General features: G+C 36.1%; 2 long non-coding RNA genes across 2 annotated transcripts in view; one reads left to right on the top strand and one right to left on the bottom strand.

Moving 5' to 3' along the window:
* LOC309622627 overlaps positions 1-11,012 on the bottom strand; it is a 495,128-nt gene that overhangs the window by 466,654 nt on the left and 17,462 nt on the right. The gene's annotated exons all lie outside the window — the stretch shown is intronic.
* LOC309622534 overlaps positions 1-11,012 on the top strand; it is an 18,650-nt gene continuing 7,638 nt past the window's right edge. Inside the window, exons 1-3 of the long non-coding RNA XR_014240947.1 lie at positions 1-7,191; positions 9,118-9,197; positions 10,227-10,306. This is a non-coding gene — a long non-coding RNA (uncharacterized lncRNA). The remainder of the gene's footprint in view (positions 7,192-9,117; positions 9,198-10,226; positions 10,307-11,012) is intronic.

Here is an 11,012-nt window from a genome sequence, read left to right on the forward strand (position 1 = left end):
TTAAACGCATTGTTTACTTTGTTTATTTATTTATTTACTTTTGGCTGTGTTGAGTCTTCATTTCCGTGCAAGGGCTTTCTCTAGTTGTGGCAAGCGGGGGCCACTCTTCATTGCGGTGTGCGGGCCTCTCACTATCGCGGCCTCTCTTGTTGCGGAGCACAGGCTCCAGACGCGCAGGCTCAGTAATTGTGGCTCACGGGCCTAGTTGCTCCATGGCATGTGGGATCTTCCCAGACCAGGGCTCGAACCCATGTCCCTGCACTGGCAGGCAGATTCTCAACCACTGCGCCAACAGGGAAGCCCCACATTTCTTTTTAGAGCTAAAGAATATTCCATTGCTTGGATGTACCACAGTTTATTTACCCTTTCACCTACTGAAGGACATCTTGACAATTATGAATAAAGCTACTATAAATATCCACGTTCAGGTTTTTGTGTGGACATAAGTTTTCAACTTGTTTGGGTCAATACCAAGGAGCAGGATTACTGGATTTCTAATAAGAGTATGTTTAGTTTTCTAAGAAACCACCAAGCTCTATTCCAAAGTGACTGCACCATTTTGCATTCCCACCAGCAATGAACGAGCATTCCTGTTGCTGCACATCCTTACTAGCATCTGGTGTTCTCAGTGCTTCGGATTTTGTCTATTCTAATATGTATATAGTGGTATCTCATTATTGTTTTAATTTTCATTTCCCTGATAACATATGATGACATATATGCTTATTTGCAATTTGTACTTATTCTTTGGTGAGGTGACTACTAAGGTCTTTGATCCATTTTTAACTGGATGGTTTGTTTTCCTACTGTTGAGTATTAAGAGTTCTTTGTATATTTTGGATAATAGTCCCTTACCAAATGTGTTTTTTGTAAATATTTTCTCCCATTTTGTGGCTTCTCTTTTCATTATCTTGATACTGTCTTTCTTAGAGCAGAAGTTTTAATGAGGTTGAGATTATAAATTCTTTCTTTTATGGACTGTGCCTTTGATGTTGCATCTAAAAAATCATCAAACCCAAGATCATCTGGATTTTCTCCTATGTTATCTTCTAGGAATTTGATAGTTTTGTGTTTTACATTTAAGTCTGTGATCTATTTTGAGTTAAGTTTTGTGAAGGGTGTAAGGTCTGCATCTACATTCATTTTTTTGGCATGTGGATGTCAGTTGTTCCAGCATCATTTGTTGAAAAGACTATTTTCTCTCCATTGTATTGCCTTTGCTCCTTTGTCAAAGATCAGATGACTATATTTTTTGAGGTCTACTTCTGAATATTCTATTCTGAAATGGCATGAAATTTAAAGTGAAATGAGTCAGCATAAACTTCCCCAGACAAGTTCAGCTGCTTAGATATAGATACAAAGTAGGCAAAGTTTAAAAACTATTACACCACATACAAGCTGTGTGATCACAGAAGACTTACTTAGTTTCTCCAAGCTTCTACTTTCTGATTTATTTTTACAGGTGTGTTGCAAGACTCAACTGAGATAATATATGTATACTGTAGTGATTAAGAGCTCAATCACTAGATTTAGTCTGATTGGGTTTAATTCCTGTGTTAGTAAAAGAGAGGGGAACAAGGGAAATCAGGGCATATGCAAAGTAATGTTTATAAATGCAAACCATAGAATCTAAGCTGGACAAAGAGGGAGGTGAGAACATGAAACAGGGTAAGGGAGGACAGTGAAAATGTGATTGGATCAGCTTGGGGAGTTTTGTTATCAGCTGGAAAGACAGGAGGTGGTCAGAAAGTAGAATACCTAAAACTGATAATATGGTGGGAATGCATTAATTGATATGATCTTGGAAATAAATGTCTGATGTAAGGTAGAAAAATAGAGTAATGAAGAAGAAGTCAAGAAGCTGAAAGTCTGAGTATCATCTCTGTGGATACTGAAGTCACTAAGAGGTATGACAGGGAGTAGTGTTGATAAGAATGACAAGTGGAGGTTAAAATACTCAGGAATGAGGTTTCTGTAAGTAACTGCAAAAAGGAAGGAAGTGTGGATTATCTCATAGCTGGACCTTCAAAGGTAGGGAGGGGTTAAGGAGGAATGAGGGAATAAGAAGCAAGGAAGAGAATACATTACCTGGGAGCATAGTAGTTCAAGAGGTGCTATTATGGGGAAAAAAAGGAAGGGAAAAAAGGCAGCCCCCACTTGATAGAGTGCAGAGCATGTTTAAACCATCTAGCTTCTTACGACTCAAAAGCCATATTCTTAGATCGTAAACTAGCTGCTCAACTCTGCCACACTCTGTAGGAAAGCAGGCTGCATCATCATCCACCTCTATATTACACTGTATCCTTATAAGAGTCTGGATCAAACAAAATATCAACCCATGTAATAATAAGGTCCAAAAAAATTGTGGAGACACAGCCATAGTGGCAGCCTAAAAAAAATATTTAGAGTAGTCAACCAAGTAAATATCTAGAAAGTAAGCATCAATGGTGAGATAAATATGAATCACCATTTGCTTTTAAACAGTTTTATATTTTCTTGATTCTTCCAATTGTTTTGGATTTATGTAGGACTCATTCAAGGAAAAACAGATTTTGTTTTCTCCATGATATGTGTGAATACATATATATGGAATATTTATTATAGGGATATATATATATGTGTCTACTTTTAATATCTTATTTTTGAATGTTAAAATCTATATAAATCAAAATAAAGGGTAGATTTTGAACAAAACTTAAAGGTAACAGCATTTATTTTTACACAGACATGATGACTACCCTGAGATATAATTGTTCTCAATATAAGCACGGTCAGAGTCCAAAAAAAAATTCAATTTTACAATATCCTAAACATTTGCAGCTCTAGTTAAGGAAAAGCATTTAGAATATACAGTTGCTGCATTGCCCTTTTAAAACAACCTCTCTGACACAGGCATTTTAAATAAAATTGGAATTTCAGGGATCCAATGTATACCCCCAAATACATTAATTCCACATCTCTCCCCAAATTAGTGTGGGTTATTAAGCTTTCCTATAGCTACCATATCTTGGGAAGATCTCAGAGAAACTAGGAAATTATGAATCATAATGTTTAAAAAATCAGATTTCAGACAAAATATCTATTACAAAAAAAGTATTTTTATGACAATTTTAAATAAAGACAAGAGACAACTCTCCACTTGCATGATCCTGTCTCACTCACCTCACCCTAATCTCAGCCCCCAGTCCAATAAAGCTTTATTTACAAAAACAGGTACTGGCCCACAGGTCAGTTTGCCAATTTAATTTCTTAAAACATTGCACTAAAATAAGATTTAACTTGATTACTGAGTTTTGGACACTCTTAAATTTTGTGCTGTAGGTCACTCCCGTGTGTCAAAAGTCTCTGAAAGTGAATGATTACTGCATTTCTATTCCCACATTCCTCATAAAGCCTGCCTCACTTAACAAAGAGACACAGACACCTAATACTTATATATACACCTTAAAGTAATAAGCAGTTACCCATTTCAATTCATTTCAGTCCAAAAAGTACTTCCTGGGGGTCTTTCAACTCTTCTCAAGCCAGCTGCCTGGTGTGCCTACACAATACTCCAGCAGTTAAGTTTCCTGTAGCAAACAGGCAGCTGGAGAGGACTGACAATTATAACTGGCAACTATCATAATGGTATTAAAATTATATAAAACTACAAAGAACAATCTTGGTAAGTTTTTTAAATATCCTCTGAAACTATTTCACATCTGGGATGGCTAAACTGAGATGATCATCACAGGAAAATTAAGTCACCAAAAATAATGCGATAATAAACTACTACAACATACAGCATTTTATATCAACGATGTTAAGCTAATGGTAGAAGTGCAAAAGTCTCAACTCTATCACCAGTCAGTCTGGAATAAATAAAAACTTATGACAGAACAAATTAAGGAGTGAACAATTTAATACCATAATTAGTAGTGAGAAAAATTAGTAAATTAGTAGTGAGTAAAAATTAGTAATTATTGAAGAAACCACATGTTTAATGTATTAACTGTAGCTATTAAAACTGTATTATACTATTTTGTCAGATTATGTAATGAGTGAAATTTTTTCATAGTAGAAGCTACTTCCTGGGAGGAAGATTAAGTTTTTGGGAAGCCTCATTATTTAGGCCACAGTTCACTGTACATTACTTTTGTATTATGGTTTGTACACAGGGAGGTCTAATTCAGTTGTTAAAGTAGGTTTTTAAAAGAGCTTGATGAGGTGTCAAAAAACAATATTTAGCAACTGGTAATTGCAGGGCACTGAAAAAATCTGGATCCTCTATGCCTCCCAGGATCATGTGAGATTTTTAAAGATAGACATGGGAAAATTAGGGTGCCCCTCACAGATACCAGAATCCTCTGACAATAAAGACTTACACCCACACTCAGAAGTCCTCAGAATAAAAGGTTATTTCCAGAGTATTTTCAGGATTATCAGCATTTGCTAGATGAGGCAAGTCCATTCATGACTATGGAAATCCTTAAAAAAAAACCTGGAATGCAGACCCACCTAAATTATTAAGGAGTTTTCTAACCTTTCATGGTGTAATACCAGGAATACTCTTATTTATTAATTACTTACAAAATATTAAATACCCACACTGTAATGATCATTGGGATATACTTCCACTTACATGCCTTATATTTTATTAGGGAAGATATTAAATATATACATATAAACATATATGCATATGAAACTAACTCAAAGTTGGGTCAAATGCTATGAAAGAAATTCACAAGTGGCCAAAAATATTACTGGGGACAGGAATCTCCTTTACAAAACTAGAGAAGCCCTCACTGAGGAGGTACATTAGCAACAACCTGAAAGAAAAGGAGCCAGCCTTGAGAAGTGTGTTGGAAAAGAACATTCCAGGGATGGCAAGTTACAGTATGTGCAGAAGAATTTCCTGGAGCAGAATAGAATTTGGCATATTCAAAAAACAGATAGAAATCCATAATAGCTGGAATATATTGGGGAGGGCAGTACCTGTCTCACACTCACACACACATACATACATACACACTCCAATCTCCCTGAAACACACAGCATGCAAAATTATAATGAGGTGGATACAGAGCTATAGAAACTATCAATAATTAGCATTCAGAATCATAACCTTATAAGGTTAGTTTGCATACCATAAAATTTACCTATTGTAAGTATCAGTTCAATGATTTTTAATAAATATATAATTGTGCAACCATCACTTAACTAATTAAAACTTTTCATCACTCCAAAAAGTTACCTCATGTCCTTGGCAGTTAATCTCCACTATTATCTCCTGCCTCACGCAGCTAGTGATCTGCATTTTTCTTCACAGATTTTCTTTTTCTAGAAATTTCATGTAAATTTAATTATGCAATATGTAGTCTTTGTTCTGGCTTCTTTCACTTAGTATAACCTCTGTTGTTTCATGCATCAGTAGTAGTTTGTTACTTTTTATTTCTGAATTGTAGTCCATTGCACAGGTATACCACATTTTCTTTACTCATTTGCCAGTTGATAGACATTTGGATTGTTTCCAATTTGGGACTATTATGCATAAGCTGCTATAAACATTGGTCAACAAGTCTTTACATGAATACAAGTTTGGGGTAGATACCCAGAAGTGAAATTGCTTGGTCAAATGGCACTCTATGATTAACTTTTTAAGAAGTGTCACATTGTTTGAGTCATATGTTTTTAAGTCCTTGCTCACAGACCACTTTTGGAGGATAACAATGATGAGATAGCCTGCTGGAATACTTGACAAAATCTGTAGCCATACTCATCTCTTTCCAATCTCACACTGTAATATCACAAGGAAGCTGGATATGAAAATAACAACTATTGCTATTTACAAATGGGAAAGTTCAAGAGAGTGAAAACAAAATAGGCAGCCTATGAAAGGTTCATGTGGACATTACCCAAATAATAATTTTTAATGATTCTCACAGTTCACTACATTACACTGAGACTGTCATAGAGAAAATTCTGTTCTAATTATTGGAACTAAGGTTTGTATAGATCCACCCAGCTTGGAAAGGTACTTTGTGCTAATCAGAAATATGCATCCACCATGAGATCAAAAGTATAAGATTCTCTATTCTACTAATAAGAATCATTTCCATGACATTAAGTTATTTCTATCTGCCCATCACCTACATCTGAAAAAATGGACTTTCCCATGGTATCTGCAGAATTTAAAAGGTAAGTGAAAAGCTAAATGGGGTTAGTAAAGCGTGGCAAAACTAATGAAGACAATGTGCAATGACTTTCTATATGAGGCAGAAACATGCACAACGCATAGAGAGAAAGAAACTAAAAATATCTGATGTTGTTATAAAGGAAAGCAGAGCCAAAAGCAATTTGTCTGTGCTTCTTTCCCATCTGTGTGGCTCCTTCAGTTAAACAGCCAATGAATGTAGTCAAATCTGATTTGCTTTCCTGTTACAAAAGTTGTGGCTTAACTGGAGCTGTGCTGGAATGTCTAGATAAAGACATCTTTACATAAATACTGTATATACATCTATGTTTTACACATATGCTTTCTACATGTGATTTTTGTACACACACCCTGTCTTCTCATCTTCAGGTAATATATTAGCCGATGAAAAACATTTAAAGGGAAGCCTTTCTTCCAAGGCTGCGAGACTGTTCTTTCTCCTAAACTTGACTGTAACATTAGAAAAGCTACAGAGATAGTTATAACCCTGTTCACAAAACAGAAAAGAAAGTGGTTGTCTCCTGTATAGTCAGGACTGGAAGAAATAAACTGAAAACTTAAAAAATATCCCTAGGCAGGTAGGAGGTATATGTACTCCTTGTCCATCAGACTGGGGACTAAAAGGCTAAGTGGTTTGTCTGTTATTAGGTGCTTCCCATGAGGAGTCAAACATGACATCCAGATAGCCTTTCCTTCAGACTAGTGCTCTAACCAGCTGACCACTCTAGCTATAAACATTTGCCCTGGCTGTATTTTCCCACTCCTGGATGATTGTCTGCCTGGCAACAAGATGACAGAAGCACTAAGCCAAAATATCCTTATGTGGGCATAGCTGCCTCTTCATGGCAGAGCCAATTTGGACCCCATCCATTGGCAGGGATGTCCCAGAAGCAGCCAATTTTAGTTCAGCCTCTTTAAAACTCTGGATTGTAAACAAACAGTAGGATTTTCCACGGTGGAAGGGAGAATAATGAGACGAAGGATGCAGAAGAGAGCGGGTAGGTGAGGCTAGCACCTAGTTCACCAGAGAAATTAATGAGCTGAAAACCTTCAGGGACTCTACTATAAGCCCCCAGATCTCTTAATTTTTAAAGTCCATGAACTGCATGCAGCTCTTCCCACCTTTTCTTTCCTATACTTTTAAATTTCCATATCATTGCTTGTTTTTCTTTCCTTTCTTTTCTTAGTCTCTCTTGATATTTGAAATAGTAAGTCAAATTTGGACATATCTAGTAGGCGGCTGCTGGTTTAGTAGTGAGGGGTAGTTGCTCTAATTGCCTGGTTTGCATAGCATTCATATGATTTCATGGATTTCACAAACAAATCTTTCTAGATTAAATGTTCTCAAAAAATCACAATTGATCAGATTCAAAATAATTTAAGGCAGATCCAGTCATATCACTTCCATGAGTCTACGCCTTCTAGAATCAAGCACAACTTTGATATGTATGTCTTACATGTCATACTGCTCTGCAATGTGATGGAGTCAAAAGAGAAAGGCACTTAGAGTCGGATGGCCAAGTTAGGGTTAATAGCCACATTACCTACAAGCGTTCCATTGGTACAAAGGCAATATACTTGGTTTCCTCTTAGGGAAATGGAAATAATAATAACAATTACTTTACAGGATTGGTGTAAAAACGAAACAACTGTCTGCACCCAATGCAATAGCTATTATAGTTGTTGTTAGTTATATTAACTTATTAGTATGCTGTTGATCAAAATGAATGTGAAATTGCTGATGACCAGCTCACAACAAGGATATGATAAAAAATCATTTCAATTTGGTATCAGTGAGGTACCTGTGGTCAATAATGTCATCTTTTCTTAAAATTTAATGCATAGAACACTGTCAATTACAATGTAAAAAATACAGGTACCCAGTACCTTCCATTAACTGAGAAAATATAACATGACGAAAAGTCACCATGAATTAAGGATCACTTTTAAATGCATTTGATTTTATTGATGACAGCAGCGTTTAGAAAAAAACCACAATTTGCATGTACAGTTTCATGTTACAGATATTTATTCAGATTACCAAAAAAAAAAAAAAAGCTTGGTGTACATATGGATTTGTGGGCCCCATCCAATAACTCCGTCACTCCTCATGGTCCCTTGGCATACAGGCTAGGAATCACCAGTGTTGGTTAAGGTCAAAATAGACAGGAGAGTCTTACACATACTAGCTTTGCTTGCCAAGTCGAAATGCTAACCTGCTCTTTCCCAGGATTTTAGAAAAGCATTTGAAGACATTTCACAAGATAAATGGAAATGGGATAAACACAAGGCCTTAAAAAAATATACTTCTGGTGCATTTATTAAGCACTTGGATCTAATGCATGACACCTGCTTGAAACTCAAAGAATTATCACAGGCTTTGCCGAGGAAGAAAAGACAAGAATTATGACTGCACACAGGCTCATACTTCAGCAAGTCAATGTTTTTAAATCAATGAAAAACAATCCAGTGATTGTGTTTTCTTCAAAGAGAAAGCAATGTAAGATGACATACAGTATTTCAAGCTGTTCAAATTACTGATGGCAGAGTGGCACGATATATATCCATTAAAACCAAATAGTTGTTTCAAAGTATGTTGGCCAACAGAGATAAATAGTGCCTCTCTGAAGCAAATACAAAATGATTTCTTTACTCAGAATTTTGGGCTCTATAATGCTTTCAACTGAAAGTACCTCTTGATTATTTTGGGAATCTTTATTTTGCACCTTCATTCAGAATCTCTTGAGTTAGCCCACCAAACTCATTTTCTACATCAACGAAGAGGCATATGCATTAGGTATCAAAGCATGCATATTTCTGTAATAGGTTCTCTGGTGGTCTCATACATATTGATAAATTGATCATATTGAATGAGCTAAACGTGAATGAGTAAAATGTGTTAAATTCAAAGTCTACTCTTGCAGGAGTATTACATCATCAATAATACCTCCAGGCTGAAAATTAATGGGCCATGTTTAAGTGCACTGTTATTTGAGAGAAAGAGGTACGTGCAATTTATCTTTCTTGATTCTTCTTTCAACAGTATTTTCATTAATAAACTTAAAAAAAACTCTGATACATAAAGTACTAAATCACCATCTATCTGTCCTCAAGGCCTTGCATCCACCTAATCAGTGAAAATAATCCTCTCTTCTTTATCTGTCTAGAAACTCCAAGGTAGCTAATGTGGGACCACAGAATATTGACCAATCAAGAGCATATACAAATTTTAGGTGTTCAAAACATAAATAAATTTCTTTCATACAAGTATTTTGTAGAGTTGATGATTTTAAAATGACCTTAGTGCTATTCCAAGTTCTGTCCCTCCCAACTGTAATCTATGCCACTTCTCATAAGACATGGCCTAAAAAAGAGGAATACTGTAAGTTCCTCACAACTGGAAAAAATTACTCTTTCTAATTCCTCCTACTATAGCCCCCTTGAAAACCTGACCATCATAATAAATTCAGAATTCGGGGTTCTATTTTCATCAGAAACCTAGAAAAATGCAAGAGATACTCATGAATTATGCTTGATAAAGACAACAAATAGAGAAGTGCTTCTGGAAGACCAGAATATAATATGACATTTTTAAATAAAAGGTCAAAAGTATATGTATAAAGTGGATAATTGCTGGTTCCTAGTCTTTATAAAGAAAACCATACAGGATAATGAAAGATGTGAAAATGACCAATGTTTGTACTGGAAAATGGTATAACTATCTCTATGTCTTAGTAGACAAATTGACCATTAGGAAGCAACATACTCCATGGCTAAAACGACACTGTGGTATATTTAAAGGAATGTAAACTTTTAGCAAAGGAATTGGTCAGAAAATAACAATACTGTTTCTAATTCTTAAACTCTGCAATTTGAGATGATATTTTGGAGTCATGGCATAAAATATTAACCAAGAATGTTAAAATTTGGACAACAGAAAAAACAGATTTTAAATTCTAATCTCAAATTTAGTAATAATGCTGATGTACCTAAGTTGTTCTCTATGAACTGCCTGTTTTTTTCATTTTCACAGTCCTGTGCTCATACTGATGTCCATTTATGCTCAAGATCATAGAGCTGGAAAGCACCTAAGCCAGGAGGATTTAGATTCAGGTATGCCTAACTTCAAAATCTGTGACCCTAACTACTATAGCATATTGAACAATGAAATCTTGGTCTTACCTCTAGACCTATTTCTCCCTAAGTCTTCTCTATAATAGTAAAGGAAGCATCACCCTTGAATTAGTCAAGCCTTAATGCTAGGCATTACTCTTGACTCCTCTCTTTCACTCACACTCCACATTTAACACATCAGCAAGACCTGTCAACCTCCCTCTTAAAGGAATCTTTTTTCTATGTTTCCACCTTCACCATCCTATCCTGAGTCATCATTTTCTCTCACCCGAATACTCAACATCCCAACTGGTCTTCCTGCTTCCATTCCTGCTATCATACACAGAAAAGTTGGTAGTGTTTTGAAAATGTCAATCAGATCCAGCTCCAGATGCTTCCCTCAATGCTTAGAATAAAATCTTAAGTTTCTACACTAGCATACCAAAGCCCTGCATCAATTGGTCCCTCCTTCTCTCCCCAACCTCATCCTCTAGACTCCCTCGATCCAGTGAGAAACAGACATTAACATGCTAAGTTTATCCCTATCTGTAGAGTCCTTGCACTTGTTCTTACCTCTCCCTGGAATACTGCTCTCCCTCTTTGCCTACGGCTGGCCCTGTATTACATTCAGATCTCAATTTAGAGGTGACCTCTCCCAAGAAATGCCTTTCCTGACCCAAATCCAAAGCAGCCAGCCAGTGACTCT

This window comes from Balaenoptera borealis, assembly GCF_965194805.1.
Source record: "Balaenoptera borealis genome assembly, chromosome: 2".
Taxonomy (NCBI): domain Eukaryota; kingdom Metazoa; phylum Chordata; class Mammalia; order Artiodactyla; family Balaenopteridae; genus Balaenoptera; species Balaenoptera borealis.